Raw genomic sequence first — 20,326 nt, forward strand, 5'->3', positions numbered from 1 at the left:
AGGTAGCACAACTGAACACACTCCATGTCTGCACAAACAAACCTAAAGCTGACACACATCAGATGAATCTACAATCCAAATCAGGGAGACAAGTCTAACACCATAGTGTTAGACCTAACAGCCTTAGGGTGGTCATCCACCAACTTTTTGCCAGCCTCCCTCCACTTTTCTGACACCGTTTTTGCTGGTTTTAGGACTCTGTCCACCTTACTATTTCTAACCAGTGCTAAAGTGCATATGTTCTCTCCCTTAAACATGGTAACATTGGTTTATCCCCAATTGTCATATTTGATTTACTTATACGCCCAAAGTAAAGTGCACTACATGTGCCCAGCACTTGTAAATTGAAGCTACTAGTGGGCCTGCAGCACTGATTGTGCCACCCATATAAGTAGCCCCTTAACCATGTCTCGGGCCTGCCATTGCAAGACCATTGTGTGCAGTTTCACTGCCACTTCGTCTTGGCATTTAAAAGTACTTGCGAAGCCTTAAACTCCCCTTTTTCTACAAATGTCACCCCTAAAGTATGCCCTAGGTAACCCATAGGGCAGGGTGCTATGTAGGTAAAAGGCGGGACCTGTAGCTATGTGTATTATATGTCCTGGTAGTGGAAAACGCCTAAATCTGTTTTCCACTACTGTGAGGCCTGCTCCTTTCATAGACTAGCATTAGGTCTGCCCTCATATACTTTTTGAGTGGTAGGTTCTGACCAGAAAGGGGTAACCAGGTCATATTTAGTATGGCCGGAATGGTAATAGAACATCCTGCTTATTGGTGAGGTTGGATTTTATATTACTATTTTAGGAATGCCACTTTTAGAGAGTGAGCATTTCTCTGCACTTAAAAACCATCTGTGCCTTACAGCCTGTCTCCAATCAACGTCTGGGCTGGTTGACAGCTCCCTTGTGCATTTCACCCAGACAACCACAAACAGAGGACACTCAGTCACACCCGCACTCATCTGCATATTGAACGGGTCTTCCTGGTGAGATGTCCCACATCGAGTTGTTGGATGCAGGCTGTTTGCATCGCTGGATTTCCACCAAAAAGCCTTGGTTCAAGGAGGGACCTGGGAATCTCAACTCGGACTGAGGAGACAGAGGGGGCTCTCATAAGACCAGGCAGCACCCATGGGAGTCCCAGAACACGGGGACAAAGAAGATGCAAAGTGCATTCATCACATCACTACACTGGAGGGTCCCACGCCGCCGGAGAACAACCCAGGGAGCTGTGGGTTGCAGGATGGAGTGCTGGGGACCTGGGCTACGCTGTGCATGAAGAACTTTTGGAAACATTGCAAAGAAGTCCAAGGAGCTGCAGAAGACGTGGTGCACTGGGGTACTGTCGCGACAAGGGGAGGCAAGCTCTTGCCTCCACCAAATTTGGACAGCTGGACCTTTGGACAGTCTGGGTCACTTCGGTCCACCACCTGTGTTCCAGGGAGCACGCTAGTCATCAGGAGAGGAGTCCCAGAAGGGTGCCTGCTGAACCAGGGAAGTGACTCCGTCACTCCATTGGAGACTGCTTCAGTTCTTCTGCTGCTGGGTGAAGACAAGAAGCCCTCAGAGCGTGCACACCTTGGAAACATTTGCAAATGCTGGCTGGAGCTGAAGTTGCAGGTCACAGGAGTCGCCCTGGATACTTTGTTGCCATTACAGCAGTTCCTGGAGCAGTCTGAGGGTGATCCGACGATAAGAAGCGGAAGCAGAGGATGCAGAGGAGTCCTGGAGGAATCTTGCAAACCGAATCTGAGGAAACACCCAGAGGAAAGACCCTAAATAGCCCTGAGAGGGGGAATTGGCTACCTACCCAGGTATGCACCTATCAGGAGGGTCGCTGATGTCACCTGCTGGCACTGGCCACTGAGAGGTCTCCAGAGGGTTCCCACACCTTGAAATCCAAGATAGCTAACGCCTAGGACACTCTGGAGGAGCTCTTGGCACCACCCCTGGGGTGGTGATAGACAGAGGAGTGGTCACTCCCCTTTCCTTTGTCTAGATTCACGCCAGAGCAGGGACTGGGGGTCCCTGAAACGGTGTAGACTGGATTATGCAAGGTGGGCACCGTTTGTGCACTTCAAAGCATTTCTAGAGGCTATGGGAGGCTACCCCTCCCCAGCCTGTAACACCTATTTCCAACGGGAGAGGGTGTAACACCCCTCTCCTAAAGGAAATGCATTGTTCTGCCTTCATGGGATTGAGCTGCTCAATCCCCAGGAGGGCAGAAATCTGTCTGTGAGGTGGCTGCAGCTAGGGCCTCAGAGAGCTGGTTTGGCAGTACTGGGGGTCGATGGTGGAGCCACCAGTGGGCATGGGATTGGCCCCCCAATGCCAGATTTGGAATGGGGGGGACAATTCCATGATCTTAGACACCTCACATGGCCATATTCAGAGTTACCATTGTGCAGCTACATATATGTATTGACATATATGCAGTGCACGCTTATAATGGTATCCCAGCACTCATGAAGTCTGGGAAATAGGCCCTGGACAACGTGGGGGGCTCCTTTGCTAGTGCAAGGGTGCCCTCACACACAGTAACTTTGCACATAGCCTTCAGTAAATCAAGGTTAGACATATAGGTTACTTATAGGTTACTTAGGGCCAGATGTAGCAAAGGGTTTTTCCGATTCTGTGTCAATGGGAAAATGTGTTCGTACATAAGGCCCTTAGTGCAGTGAAAAATGGCAGTGAGATAGTGTGTACTCTGTTTCACTCAGGCTGCAGTGGCAGTCCTGAAGAAAGGTTTGTATGAGCTCCTTATGGGTGGCAAAAGAAATGCTACAGCCCTTAAGGATCTCCTGGAACTCCAATGCCCTGGGTACCTAGGTACCATATACTTGGGACTTATAAGGGGGGGGGCAGCATGCCATTCAGAATTGGAATATGGAGTCACTAACTATAGTGACAAATTTGGTAATTAGAGAGTGTAGGAGGCTGGCCTGGCTTATAGTGGGTACCTTGTGGTACATACACCTTGTGCCAGGTCCAGTTATCCCTTATTAGTAGATTAGAAGTGTTCTAGCAGCTTAGGCTGATAGAGGTAGCTATAGCAGAGCAGCTTAGGCTGAACTAGGTGACATGCAAAGCTCCTACTATACCACTTATATCACTTGGCACTATATCACAAGAAAACACAATACTCACAGTTACTAAAAATAAAGGTACTTTATTTTAGTGAAAATATGCCAATAGTATCTCAGAGGATATTCTCCCTTAGGAGGTAAGTAATATACACAAAATATACACACACAAACCAAATCAGGAAAGTAAACAGTTAGAAAAGTAGTGCAAACACTGTAGAACCCTAGAATGCAATAGGGAAAAATAGGCCTGGGGCAACACAAACCATATACTCCAAAAGTGGAATGCGAATCACGAATGGACCCCAGGCCTAGTGTAGTGTGTAGAGGGTCAGTGGGAGAGTAAGATAACACTAAGGGTGTCCAAGATACCCCACCCTAAGACCCTGAAAAGTAGGAGTAAAGTTACCCTACTACCCCAGAAAGACAGTAAAGTTGAGATAGGGGATTCTGCAAAGAGAACAACTGACTGCAAAGCACTGAAGACGGATTCCTAGACCTGAGGACCTGTAAAGGAAGGGGACCAAGTCCAAGAGTCACACAAGTGTCCAGGGGGGGCAGGAGCCCACTAAACCCCGGATGAAGGTGCAAAGGGCTGCCTCTGGGTGGAAGAAGCCGAAGATTCTGCAACAACGGAAGGTGCCAGGAAATTTTCCTTTGGTCAGAAGATGTCCCACGGTGTGCTGGAGGATGCAGAGTTGTTCCCACGCAGAAAGACTCCAAACAAGCCTTGCTAGCTGCAAGAGCCGCGTTGAGGATTTTGGGTGCTGCCAGGGCCCAGGAAGGACCAGGAGGTTGCCCCTTGGAGGAAGAGACAGAGGGGGCGCTCAGCAACACAGAGAGCCTACGCAGAAGCAGGCAGCACCCGCAGAAGTACCTTAACAGGCGTTCAGAAGATCTGAACACGATGGTCGACTCAGCACAACAAAAGAGGGTACCACGGAGTCGGAGTCCAACTCAGCACATTGGGCAATGCACGTTGGGCAATGCAGGACAGAGTGCTGGGGACCTGGGCTAGGCTGTGCACGAAGGAAGTCTTGCAAAAGTGCACAGAAGCCTGAGCAGCTGCAGTTCACGCAGTACACAGGATTACTGTCTGGCGTGGGGAGGCAAGGACTTACCTCCACCAAATTTGGACAGAAGGGGCACTGGACTGTGGGGATACTTGGATCCAGCTCCTGTGTTCCAGGGATCACGCTCTTCAAGATGAGAGGGGACCCAGAGGACCGATGATGCAGAAGTTTGGTGCCTGCATTGGCAGGGGGAAGATTCCGTCGACCCACGGGAGATTTCTTCTTGGCTTCTAGTGCAGGGTGAAGGCAGACAGCCCTCAGAGCATGCATCACCAGGAAACAGTCGAGAAAGCCGGCAGGATGAGGCGCTACAATGTTGCTGGTAGTCATCTTGCTACTTTGTTGTGGTTTTGCAGGCGTCCTGGAGCAGTCAGCGGTCGATCCTTGGCAGAAGTCGAAGAGGGAAGTGCAGAAGAACTCTTGTGAGCTCTTGCATTCGTTATCTGGCGAGATACCCACAGGAGAGACCCTAAATAGCCCTCAGAGGAGGACTGGCTACAGAGAAAGGTAAGCACCTATCAGGAGGGGTCTCTGTCGTCACCTGCTGGCAATGGCCACTCAGACCTGTCCATTGCGCCCTCACACCTCTGCATCCAAGATGGCAGAGGTCTGGGACACACTGGAGGAGCTCTGGGCACCTTCCCTGGCAGGTCTTAGTCAAGGGAGTGGTCACTCCCCTTTCCTTTGTCCAGTTTCACGCCAGAGCAGGACTGGGGGGGATCCCTGAACCAGTGTAGACTGGCTTATGCAAGGAGCGCACCATCTGTGCCCTTCAAAGCATTTCCAGAGGCCAGGAGAGACTACTCCTCCCAGGCCCTTCACACCTATTTCCAAAGGGAGAGAGTGTAACACTGTAGGAAAGTACCATCTTGCCTGGCATGTTACCCCAATATTTCACTGTATATATGTTGTTTTAGTGTATGTGTCACTGGGACCCTGCCAGCCAGGGCCCCAGTGCTCATAAGTGTGCCCTGTATGTGCTCCCTGTGTGATGACTAACTGTCTCACTGAGGCTCTGCTAACCAGAACCTCAGTGGTTATGCTCTCTCTGCTTTCCAAATTGTCAGTAACAGGCTAGTGACCAATTTCACCAATTCACATTGGCATACTGGAACACCCTTATAATTCCCTAGTATATGGTACTGAGGTACCCAGGGTATTGGGGTTCCAGGAGATCCCTATGGGCTGCAGCATTTCTTTTGCCATCCATAGGGAGCTCTGACAATTCTTACACAGGCCTGCCACTGCAGCCTGAGTGAAATAATGCCTACATTATTTCACAGCCATTTTACACTGCACATAAGTAACTTATAAGTCACCTATATGTCTAACCTTCACCTGGTGAAGGTTGGGTGCAAAGTTACTTAGTGTGTGGGCACCCTGGCACTAGCCAAGGTGCCCCCACATCATTCAGGGCAAATTCCCTGGACTTTGTGAGTGCAGGGACACCATTACACGCGTGCACTGTACATAGGTCACTACCTATGTACAGCATCACAATGGTAACTCCGAACATGGCCATGTAACATGTCTAAGATCATGGAATTGTCACCCCAATGCCATTCTGGCATTGGGGAGACAATTCCATGATCCCCCGGGTCTCTAGCACAGAACCCGGGTACTGCCAAACTGCCTTTCCCAGGGTTTCACTGCAGCTGCTTCTGCTGCCAACCCCTCCGACAGGTTTCTGCCCTCCTGGGGTCCAGCCAGGCCTGGCCCAGGACGGCATAACAAAGGACTTCCTCAGAGAGAGGGTGTTACACACTCTCCCTTTGGAAATAGGTGACAGGGCTGGGAAGGAGTAGCCTCCCCCAGCCTCTGGAAATGCTTTGATGGGCACAGATGGTGCCCATCTCTGCATAAGCCAGTCTACACCGGTTCAGGGATCCCCCAGCCCTGCTCTTGCGCGAAACTGGACAAAGGAAAGGGGAGTGACCACTCCCCTGACCTGCACCTCCCAGGGGAGGTGCCCAGAGCTCCTCCAGCGTGCCCCAGACCTCTGCCATCTTGGATGCAGAGATGTGCTGGCACAATGGACTGCTCTGAGTGGCCAGGGCCAGCAGGTGACGTCAGAGACTCCTCCTGATAGGCTCTTACCTGTGTTGCTAGCCTATCCTCCTTCCTAGGTAGCCAAACCTCCTTTTCTGGCTATTTAGGGTCTCTTCTTTGGGGAATTCTTCAGATACCGAATGCAAGAGCTCACCAGAGTTCCTCTGCATCTCCCTCTTCACCTTCTGCCAAACGATCGACCACTGACTGCTCAGGACGCCTGCAAAACCGCAACAAAGTAGCAAGACGACTACTGCAACCTTGTATCGCTTCATCCTGCCGCCTTTCTCACCTGTTTCCAGGTGGTGCATGCTCTGAGGGTAGCCTGCCTCCTTCTTGCACCAGTAGCTCTGAAGAAATCTCCCATGGGTCGACAGAATCTTCCCCCTGCAACCGCAGGCAACAAAAGACTGCATCACCGGTCCTCTGGGTCCCCTCTCAGCACAACGAGTGTGGTCCCTGGAACTCAGCAACTCTGTCCAAGTGACTCCCACAGTCCAGTGACTCTTCAGTTCAAATTTGGTGGAGGTAAGTCCTTGCCTCCCCACGCTAGTCTGCATTGCTGGGTACCGCATGATTTGCAGCTGCTCCAGCTCCTGTGCACTCTTCCAGGATTTCCTTTGTACACAGCCAAGCCTGGGTCCCCGACACTCTAACCTGCAGTGCACAACCTTCTGAGTTGTCCTCCGGCGTCATGGGACTCCCTTTTGTGACTTCGGGTGGACTCCGGTTCACTCCTGTTCTAAGTGCCTGATCTGGTACTTCTGCGGGTGCTGCCTGCTTCTGTGAGGGTTCCCTGACTTGCTGAGTGCCCCCTCTGTCTCCTCATCCAAGTGACGACATCCTGGTCCCTCCTGGGCCACAGCAGCATCCAAAAACCCTAACCGCAACCCTTGCAGCTAGCAAGGCTTGTTTGTGGTCTTTCTGCATGGGAACACCTTTGCAAGCTTCTTCACGACGTGGGACATCCATCCTCCAAAGGGGAAGTTCCTAGTCCTCTTCATTCTTGCAAAATACCAAGCTTCTTCCATCTGGTGGCAGCTCCTTTGCACCCTCAGCTGGCATTTCCTGGGCATCTGCCCACTCTCGACACTGTCGCGACTATTGGACTTGGTCCCCTTGTCTTACAGGTACTCAGGTCCGGAAATCCACTGTTGTTGCTTTGCTGGTGTTGGTTTTCCTTGCAGAATCCCCCTATCACTACTTCTGTGCTCTCTGGGGGTTATAGGTGCGCTTTACACCTACCTTACAGGGTCTTGGGGTGGGCTATTCTTCTAACCCTCACTGTTTTCTTACAGTCCCAGCGACCCTCTACAAGCTCACATAGGTTTGGGGTCCATTCGTGGTTCGCATTCCACTTTTGGAGTATATGGTTTGTGTTGCCCCTATACCTATGTGCTCCTATTGCAATCTATTGTAACTTTACACTGCTTGCATTACTTTCTTTTGCTATTATTTCATATTTTTGGTATTGTGTGCATATATCTTGTGTATATTTGGCATCCTCATACTGAGGATACTCACTGAGATACTTTTGGCATATTGTCATAAAAATAAAGTACCTTTATTTTTAGTATATCTGTGTATTGTGTTTTCTTATGATATTGTGCATATGACACCAGTGGTATAGTAGGAGCTTTGCATGTCTCCTAGTTCAGCCTAAGCTGCTCTGCTATAGTTACCTTCTATCAGCCTAAGCTGCTAGAAACACCTCTTCTACACTAAGAAGAGATAGCTGGACCTGGCACAAGGTGTAAGTACCTCTGGTACCCACTACAAGCCAGGCCAGCCTCCTACATTGGTTGTGCAGCGGTGGGATACGTACTTGTAACTACTTACCACTTTGTCATATTGTACTTTTCATAAGAGAAAAATATACAAAACAAGTTCAGTGTATGTACACCTAACCAAAAAGTTTTGCTTTTCTTCTCTTACACTTTCTGCTAAGTGCTGAAAAGTACTCCTAAACTTTCTAAAAGTTTCAAAAAGTTTGAAAACGTTTTTTTTTCCCTGTTCTTTAAAAAGGTCCTGAAACTTTTTCTCTCTTCTCACTGTCCCTAAACCTTCTTCTATCATGTCTGATGTAGGAACTTCTATTAAAATGGTCAATACAACATATGACAATCTTAACTTTAGGAGCTTAGGGAGTCTCTGCATTGATAGAGGTTTAGTGGTAAGAAAGAACCCTTCTAGAGAATTTCTGTTTAACATGCTCATTGAGAATGATAAGTCCTTAGCTGGCACTTCAATTGAGAAGTTAGGAGATAGCTCACACTCTGACTCAGGGGAGCCCCTTGAGGAAGGTGTACAGGGTTCTGTTCCAAATCTGCCCCTTAGCAAACCACATAGCAATGCTGGTAGTAATAGAAGCTCTCATCACAGTAGGGATGTTTTTGTTCCTGAATGCCAGGCTGTTAGAGTGCAAGCTGTTAGGGGCAGGTCTCCCTCTGTTGAATCCAATATATCTTCTGTGTCCAAGCATTCCCAACCCACCCACCCTGAAGACAAAATGTTAGCAAGGGAACTCAACAAGTTGAGAGTGGAAGAGACCAGACTGACGCTTAAACAGCAACAGCTGGCTCTAGACAGGGAATCCCTAGATCTGGAGAAGGAGAGACAGAGGTTGGGGTTTGCACCCTATGGTGGCAGCAGCAGTATTCGTGATAGCAATCCTTTGAGAGAGCATGATTCCAGGAATCTGCCCAAGATAGTTCCCCCTTACAAGGAGGGGGATGACATTAACAAGTGGTTTGCTGCACTTGAGAGGGCCTGTATGGTACAGGGGGTCCCTCAAAGGCAGTGGGCTGCTATCCTATGGCTATCTTCCGATGGAAAGGGTAGGGATACGCTCCTTACTGTGAGAGAAAGTGATGCCAATAATTTTGCAGTTTTGAAGGATGCACTGTTGGATGGATTTGGCTTAACCACTGATCAATACAGGATTAAGTTCAGAGACACCAGAAAAGAGTCCTCACAAGACTGGATAGACTTTGTTGACTGTTTAGTGAAGGCCTTGGAGGGGTGGTTACATGGCAGTAAAGTTTCTGACTATGAAAGCCTGTCAAATCTGAGAGAGCATATTCTGAATAACTGTGTGTCTGACGTGTTACACCAATATCTAGTGGACTCAGATCTGACCTCTCCCCAAGAATTGGGAAAGAAGGCAGACAAATGGGTCAGAACAAGAGTGAACAGAAACGTTCATACAGGGGGTGATAAGGACGGCAAGAAGAAGGATGGTAAGTCTTCTGACAAGGGTGGGGACAGATCTAAAAATGAGTCTTCATCAGGCCCACAAAAACACTCTGGTGGGGGTGGTGGGTCCAAATCCTCTTCTAATCAAGTAAAAAAGCCTTGGTGTTATTTATGTAAAGTAAAAGGCCATTGGACAACTGATGCCAGTTGTCCAAAGAAAAACACCAAACCTCCCACTACCACAACCCCTACTGCAACCTCTAGTGCCCCTAGTAATAGCAGTGGTGGTGGGAGCAAACCTACTAATAGCCAATCCAAGGGAGTAGCTGGGCTCACTTTTGGTAATTTAGTTGGGGTTGGTCTTGTTAGGGAGACCATAGAGGCTGTGTTAGTCTCTGAAGGTGCAATTGATTTGGCCCCCTTGGTTGCTTGTCCGCTTAATATGGATATGTACAAGCAACTTCCCCTAATCAATGGTGTTGAGGTTCAGGCCTACAGGGACACAGGTGCCAGTGTTACCATGGTAATAGAGAAACTGGTACACCCTGAACAACACCTACTTGGTCACCAGTACCAAGTGACAGACGCTCATAACAACACTCTTAGCCAGCCCATGGCTGTTGTGAATCTCAACTGGGGGGGGGGGGTTACTGGTCCAAAGAAAGTTGTGGTTGCTTCAGATTTACCTGTAGACTGTCTACTAGGAAATGAGTTAGAGACATCAGCTTGGGTAGAAGTGGAGTTGGAGGCTCATGCAGCAATGCTGGGCATTCCTGGGCATATTTTTGCTTTGACAAGGGCTCAGGCCAAAAAGCAAAAAGGACAGGGTGACTTGGATCCTGGAACAATGGACCAAGTGCTCCCTAAAGCTAGGGGTAGCAAGGGTAAATCCCTACCCACTATCCCTCCTTCTACAGATGATTCAACTTCTGAGGAAGAAGAATTTCCACCCTGTGCAGAACCTTCACCAGAGGAGCTGGCAGCAGACACTGCTGAGCTTTTGGGTGGAGGGGGGGGCCTGCCAGGGAGGAGCTGAGTGTGGCACAGCAATCCTGTCCCACATTAGAGGGTCTCAGACAGCAAGCTGTCAAACAGCAAAATGGGGATGTCAGTGACTCACATAGAGTTTACTGGGAGTACAACCTCTTGTACACAGAGGTAAGGGACCCAAAACCTGGAGCAGCCAGCAGATTGGTCATTCCCCTGCAGTACAGAGAGGTCCTCCTAACTCTGGCACATGACATTCCTTTGGCTGGAAATTTGGGTCAGATTAAAACATGGGAAAGGCTTGTCCCCCTGTTTCACTGGCCTAGGATGTCAGAGGACACAAAATATTTTTGTAAGTCTTGCATGACCTGCCAAGCCAGTGGCAAGACTGGTGGCACTCCAAAGGCTCCCCTTATTCCACTACCTGTGGTTGGGGTTCCCTTTGAAAGGGTAGGGGTCGACATAGTTCACCCCCTTGACCCTCCTACTGCTTAAGGCTATAGGTTTATCTTGGTGGTAGTGGACCATGCCACAAGATATCCTGAAGCAATTCCTCTAAGGACCACTACAGCACCTGCAGTGGCAAAAGCACTCCTGGGAATCTTTTCCAAAGTGGGTTTCCCAAAAGAGGTTATATCAGAAAGAGGTGGCAACTTTATGTCTGCATACTTGAAGGCCATGTGGAAGGAATGTGGTGTAACATACAAATTCACCACACCTTATCATCCACAAACAAATGGACTGGTAGAGAGGTTTAATAAAACTCTCAAAGGAATGATAATGGGACTCCCTGAAAAACTCAGGAGGAGCTGGGATGTCCTGTTACCTTGCCTCCTTTTTGCTTACAGGGAGGTACCCCAGAAAGGACTGGGCTTCAGCCCCTTTGAACTCCTATTTGGGTACCCTGTTAGAGGTCCTCTAACACTTGTGAAGGAGGGTTGGGAACAACCTTTAAAAGCTCCTAAGCAAGATATAGTAGACTATGGTGGTCATTTTGACCCTGGCGGTCTTTGACCGCCAGGGCGGAGGACCGCGGGAGCACCGCCGACAGGCCGGCGGTGCTCCAATGGGGATTCCGACCGCGGCGGTAAAGCCGCGGTCGGACCGGCACCACTGGCGGGGTCCCGCCAGTGTACCGCGGCCCCATTGAATCCTCCGCGGCGGCGCAGCTTGCTGCACCGCCGCGGGGATTCCGACCCCCCCTACCGCCATCCAGATCCCGGCGGTCGGACCGCCGAGATCCGGATGGCGGTAGGGGGGGTCGCGGGGTCCCTGGGGGCCCCTGCAGTGCCCATGCCACTGGCATGGGCATTGCAGGGGCCCCCGTAAGAGGGCCCCTACATGTATTTCACTGTCTGCTGCGCAGACAGTGAAATACGCGACGGGTGCAACTGCACCCGTCGCACAGCTTCCACTCCGCCGGCTCGATTCCGAGCCGGCTTCATCGTGGAAGCCTCTTTCCCGCTGGGCTGGCTGGCGGTCTGAAGGCGACCGCCCGCCAGCCCAGCGGGAAAGTCAGAATTACCGCCGCGGTCTTTCGACCGCGGAACGGTAACCTGACGGCGGGACTTTGGCGGGCGGCCTCCGCCGCCCGCCAAGGTCAGAATGAGGGCCTATGTACTTGGCCTAAGATCCAGAATGGCGGAGTACATAAAAAAGGCCAGTAAAAACCTTCAGGCCAGCCAAGAGCTCCAAAAGCAATGGCATGACCAGAAGGCTGTTCTGATTCAGTACCAACCAGGACAGAAGGTATGGGTATTGGAGCCTGTGGCCCCAAGAGCACTCCAAGACAGATGGAGTGGACCCATCTCATTGTTGAAAAGAAGGGTGAGGTCACCTACTTGGTTGACCTGGGCACTGCCAGGAGTCCCCTTAGGGTGATGCATGTCAACCGCCTAAAACCCTACTATGACAGGGCTGATCTCACCCTGCTCATGGCAACAGATGAGGGACAGGAAGAAGAGAGTGACCCTCTCCCTGATCTCTTCTCTTCCACAGAAGAGGATGCTCTAGTGGAAGGTGTAGTTTTGGCAGACTGTCTTACTGCTGAGCATAAAGACAACTGCATAAATCTTCTAGGTCAGTTTTCTGAACTCTTTTCAACTGCGCCAGGCACCACATCTTGGTGTGAACACACAATTGATACTGGAGACAGCATGCCTGTCAAGAGTAAAATCTATAGGCAGCCTGACCATGTCAAGGACTGCATAAAGCAAGAAGTTCAGAAAATGCTTGACTTAGGAGTGGTTGAACATTCTGAAAGCCCATGGGCCTCTCCTGTGGTGCTTGTACCAAAGCCTTACTCAAAAGATGGAAAAAGGGAGATGAAGTTTTGTGTAGATTACAGAGGTCTGAACCAGGTAACAAAAACTGATGCTCACCCTATACCCAGGGCAGATGAGCTCATAGATACACTGGCATCTGCCAAGTATCTAAGCACCTTTGATTTGACTGCAGGGTATTGGCAGATCAAGTTATCAGAGGATGCTAAAGCAAAAACTGCATTTTCGACTATTGGAGGGCATTACCAATTCACAGTAATGCCCTTCGGTTTGAAAAATGCACCTGCCACTTTTCAGAGGTTGGCGAATACAGTCCTGCAAGGGTTGGAGGCTTTTAGTGCAGCATATCTGGACGATATAGCTGTCTTTAGCTCCACCTGGGATGATCACCTGGTCCACCTATGGAAAGTTCTGGAGGCCCTGCAAAAGGCAGGCCTCACTATCAAGGCTTCAAAGTGCCAGATAGGGCAGGGGAAAGTGGTTTATCTGGGACAACTGGTAGGTGGAGAACAGATTGCACCACTTCAGGGGAAAATCCAGACAATCATGGATTGGGTTTCCCCTACAACTCATACCCAGGTCAGAGCCTTCTTAGGCCTCACTGAGTATTACAGGAGATTCACTAAAAACTGTGGCTTCATTGCAGCCCCACTTAATGATCTCACTTCCAAGAAGATGCCTAAAAAGGTATTGTGGACAGCTAGCTGTCAGAAAGCTTTTGAGAAGCTCAAACAGGCCACGTGCACTGCACCTGTCCTAAAAAGCCCATGTTACTCCAAGAAATTCATTGTTCAAACTGATGCATCTGAATTAGGGGTAGGGGCAGTCTTATCACAACTCAATTCTGAGGGCCAGGATCAACCTGTTGCTTTTATCAGCAGGAGGTTGACCCCTAGAGAAAAGCGTTGGTCTGCCATAGAGAGGGAGGCCTTTGCCGTGGTCTGGGCACTGAAGAAGTTGAGGCCATACCTGTTTGGTACTCACTTCATTGTTCAGACAGACCACAAACCTCTACTTTGGCTAAAAAAATGAAAGGTGAGAACCCTAAATTGTTGAGGTGGTCCATATCTCTACAGGGAATGGACTCTACAGTGTAACATAGACCTGGGAGTACCCACTCCAATGCAGATGGACTCTCCAGATATTTCCACTTAGACAATGAAGACTCATCAGGTCATGGCTAGTCTTATTGTCCTTCGTTTGGGGGGGGGGGGGTTGTGTAGGAAAGTACCATCTTGCCTGGCATGTTACCCCCATATTTCACTGTATATATGTTGTTTTAGTTGTATGTGTCACTGGGACCCTGCCAGCCAGGGCACCAGTGCTCATAAGTGTGCCCTGTATGTGTTCACTGTGTAATGACTAACTGTCTCACTGAGGCTCTCCTAACCAAAACATCAGTGGTTATGCTCTCTCTGCTTTCCAAATTGTCACTAACAGGCTAGTGACCAATTTCACCAATTCACATTGGCATACTGGAACACCCTTATAATTTCTGAGTATATGGTACTGAGGTTCCCAGAGTATTGGGGTTCCAGGAGATCCCTATGGGCTGCAGCATTTCTTTTGCCACCCATAGGGAGCTCTGACAATTCTTACACAGGCCTGCCACTGATTTGGCCACCTTGGTTGCTTGTCCCCTTAATATGGATAAGTACAAGCAACTTCCCCTAATCAATGGTGTTGAGGTTCAGGCCTGCAGGGACACAGGTGCCAGTGTTACCATGGTAATAGAGAAACTGGTACACCCTGAACAACACCTACTTGGTCACCAGTACCGAGTGACAGACGCTCATAACAACACTCTTAGCCACCCCATGGCTGTTGTGAATCTGAACTGGGGGGGGTTACTGGTCCAAAGAAAGTTGTGGTTGCTTCAGATTTACCTGTAGACTGTCTACTAGGAAATGATTTAGAGACATCAGCTTGGGTAGAAGTGGAGTTGGAGGCTCATGCAGCAATGCTGGGCATTCCTGGGCATATTTTTGCTTTGACAAGGGCTCAGGCCAAAAAGCAAAAAGGACAGGGTGACTTGGATCCTGGAACAATGGACCAAGTGCTCCCTAAAGCTAGGGGTAGCAAGGGTAAATCCCTACCCACTATCCCTCCCTCTACAGATGATTCAACTTCTGAGGAAGAAGAATTTCCACCCTGTGCAGAACCTTCACCAGAGGAGCTGGCAGCAGACACTGCTGAGTTTTAGGGTGGAGGGGGGGGCCTGCCAGGGAGGAGCTGAGTGTGGCACAGCAATCCTGTCCCACATTAGAGGGTCTCAGACAGCAAGCTGTCAAACAGCAAAATGGGGATGTCAGTGACTCACATAGAGTTTACTGGGAGGACAACCTCTTGTACACAGAGGTAAGGGACCCAAAACCTGGAGCAGCCAGGAGATTGGTCATTCCCCTGCAGTACAGAGAGTTCCTCCTAACTCTGGCACATGACATTCCTTTGGCTGGAAATTTGGGTCAGATTAAAACATGGGAAAGGCTTGTCCCCCTGTTTCACTGGCCTAGGATGTCAGAGGACACAAAATATTTTTGTAACTCTTGCATGACCTGCCAAGCCAGTGGCAAGACTGGTGGCACTCCAAAGGCTCCCCTTATTCCACTACCTGTGGTTGGGGTTCCCTTTGAAAGGGTAGGGGTCGACATAGTTCACCCCCTTGACCCTCCTACTGCTTAAGGCAATAGGTTTATCTTGGTGGTAGTGGACCATGCCACAAGATATCCTGAAGCAATTCCTCTAAGGACCACTACAGCACCTGCTGTGGCAAAAGCACTCCTGGGAATCTTTTCCAGGGTGGGTTTCCCAAAAGAGGTTGTACCAGACAGAGGTGGCAACTTTATGTCTGCATACTTGAAGGCCATGTGGAAGGAATGTGGTGTAACATACAAATTCACCACACCTTATCATCCACAAACAAATGGACTGGTAGAGAGGTTTAATAAAACTCTCAAAGGAATGATAATGGGACTCCCTGAAAAACTCAGGAGGAGATGGGATGTCCTGTTACCTTGCCTCCTTTTTGCTTACAGGGAGGTACCCCAGAAAGGAGTGGGCTTCAGCCCCTTTGAACTCCTATTTGGGCACCCTGTTAGAGGTCCTCGAACACTTGTGAAGGAGGGTTGGGAACAACCTTTAAAAGCTCCTAAGCAAGATATAGTAGACTATGTACTTGGCCTAAGATCCAGAATGGCGGAGTACATAAAAAAGGCCAGTAAAAACCTTCAGGCCAGCCAAGAGCTCCAAAAGCAATGGCATGACCAGAAGGCTGTTCTGATTCAGTACCAACCAGGACAGAAGGTATGGGTATTGGAGCCTGTGGCCCCAATAGCACTCCAAGACAGATGGAGTGGACCCATCTCATTGTTGAAAGGAAGGGTGAGGTCACCTACTTGGTTGACCTGGGCACTGCCAGGAGTCCCCTTAGGGTGATGCATGTCAACCGCCTAAAACCCTACTATGACAGGGCTGATCTCACCCTGCTCATGGCAACAGATGAGGGACAGGAAGTAGAGAGTGACCCTCTCCCTGATCTCTTCTCTTCCACAGAAGAGAATGCTCTAGTGGAAGGTGTAGTTTTGGCAGACTGTCTTACTGGTGAGCAGAAAGACAACTGCATAAATCTTGTAGGTCAGTTTTCTGAACTCTTTTCAACTGCGCCAGGCACCACATCTTGGTGTGAACACACAATTGATACTGGAGACAGCATGCCTGTCAAGAGTAAAATCTATAGGCAGCCTGACCATGTCAGGGACTGCATAAAGCAAGAAGTTCAGAAAATGCTTGACTTAGGAGTGGTTGAACATTCTGAAAGCCCATGGGCCTCTCCTGTGGTGCTTGTACCAAAGCCTCACTCAAAAGATGGAAAAAGGGAGATGAGGTTTTGTGTAGATTACAGAGGTCTGAACCATGTAACAAAAACTGATGCTCATCCTATACCCAGGGCAGATGAGCTCATAGATACACTGGCATCTGCCAAGTATCTAAGCACCTTTGATTTGACTGCAGGGTATTGGCAGATCAAGTTATCAGAGGATGCTAAAGCAAAAACTGCATTTTCGACTATTGGAGGGCACTACCAATTCACAGTAATGCCCTTTGGTTTGAAAAATGCACCTGCCACTTTTCAGAGGTTGGTGAATACAGTCCTGCAAGGGTTGGAGGCTTTTAGTGCAGCATATCTGGACAATATAGCTGTCTTTAGCTCCACCTGGGATGATCACCTGGTCCACCTGTGGAAAGTTCTGGAGGCCCTGCAAAAGGCAGGCCTCACTATCAAGGCTTCAAAGTGCCAGATAGGGCAGGGGAAAGTGGTTTATCTGGGACAGCTGGTAGGTGGAGAACAGATTGCACCACTTCAGGGGAAAATCCAGACAATCATGGATTGGGTTCCCCCTACAACTCAGACCCAGGTGAGAGCCTTCTTAGGCCTCACTGGGTATTACAGGAGATTCATTAAAAACTATGGCTTCATTGCAGCCCCACTTAATGATCTCACTTCCAAGAAGATGCCTAAAACGGTATTGTGGACAGCTAGCTGTCAGAAAGCTTTTGAGAAGCTCAAACAGGCCATGTGCACTGCACCTGTCCTAAAAAGCCCATGTTACTCCAAGAAATTCATTGTTCAAACTGATGCATCTGAATTAGGGGTAGGGGCAGTCTTATCACAACTCAATTCTGAGGGCCAGGATCAACCTGTTGCTTTTATCAGCAGGAGGTTGACCCCTAGAGAAAAGCGTTGGTCTGCCATAGAGAGGGAGGCCTTTGCTGTGGTCTGGGCACTGAAGAAGTTGAGGCCATACCTGTTTGGCACTCACTTCATTGTTCAGACAGACCACAAACCTCTACTTTGGCTAAAAAAATGAAAGGTGAGAACCCTAAATTGTTGAGGTGGTCCATATCTCTACAGGGAATGGACTCTACAGTGTAACATAGACCTGGGAGTACCCACTCCAATGCAGATGGACTCTCCAGATATTTCCACTTAGACAATGAAGACTCATCAGGTCATGGCTAGTCTTATTGTCCTTCGTTTGGGGGGGGGGGGTTGTGTAGGAAAGTACCATCTTGCCTGGCATGTTACCGCCATATTTCACTGTATATATGTTGTTTTAGTTGTATGTGTCACTGGGACCCTGCCAGCCAGGGCCCCAGTGCTCATAAGTGTGCCCTGTATGTGTTCACTGTGTAATGACTAACTGTCTCACTGAGGCTCTGCTAACCAAAACATCAGTGGTTATGCTCTCTCTGCTTTCCAAATTGTCACTAACAGGCTAGTGACCAATTTCACCAATTCACATTGGCATACTGGAACACCCTTATAATTTCCTATTATATGGTACTGAGGTACCCAGGGTATTGGCGTTCCAGGAGATCCCTATGGGCTGCAGCATTTCTTTTGCCACCCATAGGGAGCTCTGACAATTCTTACACAGTCCTGCCACTGATTTGGCCACCTTGGTTGCTTGTCCCCTTAATATGGATAAGTACAAGCAACTTCCCCTAATCAATGGTGTTGAGTTTCAGGCCTACAGGGACACAGGTGATAGTGTTACCATGGTAATAGAGAAACTGGTACACCCTGAACAACACCTACTTGGTCACCAGTACCGAGTGACAGACGCTCATAACAACACTCTTAGCCACCCCATGGCTGTTGTGAATCTCAACTGGGGGGGGTTACTAGTCCAAAGAAAGTTGTGGTTGCTTCAGATTTACCTGTAGACTGTCTACTAGGAAATGATTTAGAGACATTAGCTTGGGTAGAAGTGGAGTTGGAGGCTCATGCAGCAATGCTGGGCATTCCTGGGCATATTTTTGCTTTGACAAGGGCTCAGGCCAAAAAGCAAAAAGGACAGGGTGACTTGGATGCTGGAACAATGGACCAAGTGCTCCCTAAAGCTAGGGGTAGCAAGGGTAAATCCCTACCCACTATCCCTCCCTTTACAGATGATTCAACTTCTGAGGAAGAAGAATTTCCACCCTGTGCAGAACCTTCACCAGAGGAGCTGGCAGCAGACACTGCTGAGTTTTAGGGTGGAGGGGGGGCCTGCCAGGGAGGAGCTGAGTGTGGCACAGCAATCCTGTCCCACATTAGAGGGTCTCAGACAGCAAGCTGTCAAACAGCAAAATGGGGATGTCAGTGACTCACATAGAGTTTACTGGGAGGACAACCTCTTGTACACAGAGGTAAGGGACCCAAAACCTGGAGCAGCCAGGAGATTGGTCATTCCCCTGCAGTACAGAGAGTTCCTCCTAACTCTGGCACATGACATTCCTTTGGCTGGAAATTTGGGTCAGATTAAAACATGGGAAAGGCTTGTCCCCCTGTTTCACTGGCCTAGGATGTCAGAGGACACAAAATATTTTTGTAACTCTTGCATGACCTGCCAAGCCAGTGGCAAGACTGGTGGCACTCCAAAGGCTCCCCTTATTCCACTACCTGTGGTTGGGGTTCCCTTTGAAAGGGTAGGGGTCGACATAGTTCACCCCCTTGACCCTCCTACTGCTTAAGGCAATAGGTTTATCTTGGTGGTAGTGGACCATGCCACAAGATATCCTGAAGCAATTCCTCTAAGGACCACTACAGCACCTGCTGTGGCAAAAGAACTCCTGGGAATCTTTTCCAGGGTGGGTTTCCCAAAAGAGGTTGTACCAGACAGAGGTGGCAACTTTATGTCTGCATACTTGAAGGCCATGTGGAAGGAATGTGGTGTAACATACAAATTCACCACACCTTATCATCCACAAACAAATGGACTGGTAGAGAGGTATAATAAAACTCTCAAAGGAATGATAATGGGACTCCCTGAAAAACTCAGGAGGAGATGGGATGTCCTGTTACCTTGCCTACTTTTTGCTTACAGGGAGGTACCCCAGAAAGGAGTGGGCTTCAGCCCCTTTGAACTCCTATTTGGGCACCCTGTTAGAGGTCCTCTAACACTTGTGAAGGAGGGTTGGGAACAACCTTTAAAAGCTCCTAAGCAAGATATAGTAGACTATGTACTTGGCCTAAGATCCAGAATGGCGAAGTACATAAAAAAGGCCAGTAAAAACTTTCAGGCCAGCCAAGAGCTCCAAAAGCAATGGCATGACCAGAAGGCTGTTCTGATTCAGTACCAACCAGGACAGAATGTATGGGTATTGGAGCCTGTGGCCCCAAGAGCACTCCAAGACAGATGGAGTGGACCCATCTCATTGTTGAAAAGAAGGGTGAGGTCACCTACTTGGTTGAACTGGGCACTGCCAGGAGTCCCCTTAGGGTGATGCATGTCAACCGCCTAAAACCCTACTATGACAGGGCTGATCTCACCCTGCTCATGGCAACAGATGAGGGACATGAAGAAGAGAGTGACCCTCTCCCTGATCTCTTCTCTTCCACAGAAGAGGATGCTCTAGTGGAAGGTATAGTTTTGGCAGGCTGTCTTACTGCTGAGCAGAAAGACAACTGCATAAATCTTCTAGGTCAGTTTTCTGAACTCTTTTCAACTGCGCCAGGCACCACATCTTGGTGTGAACACACAATTGATACTGGAGACAGCATGCCTGTCAAGAGTAAAATCTATAGGCAGCCTGACCATGTCAGGGACTGCATAAAGCAAGAAGTTCAGAAAATGCTTGACTTAGGAGTGGTTGACATTCTGAAAGCCCATGGG

This window comes from Pleurodeles waltl, chromosome 4_2 (genome assembly GCF_031143425.1).
Source record: "Pleurodeles waltl isolate 20211129_DDA chromosome 4_2, aPleWal1.hap1.20221129, whole genome shotgun sequence".
In the NCBI taxonomy this organism is placed as follows: Eukaryota; Metazoa; Chordata; class Amphibia; order Caudata; family Salamandridae; genus Pleurodeles; species Pleurodeles waltl.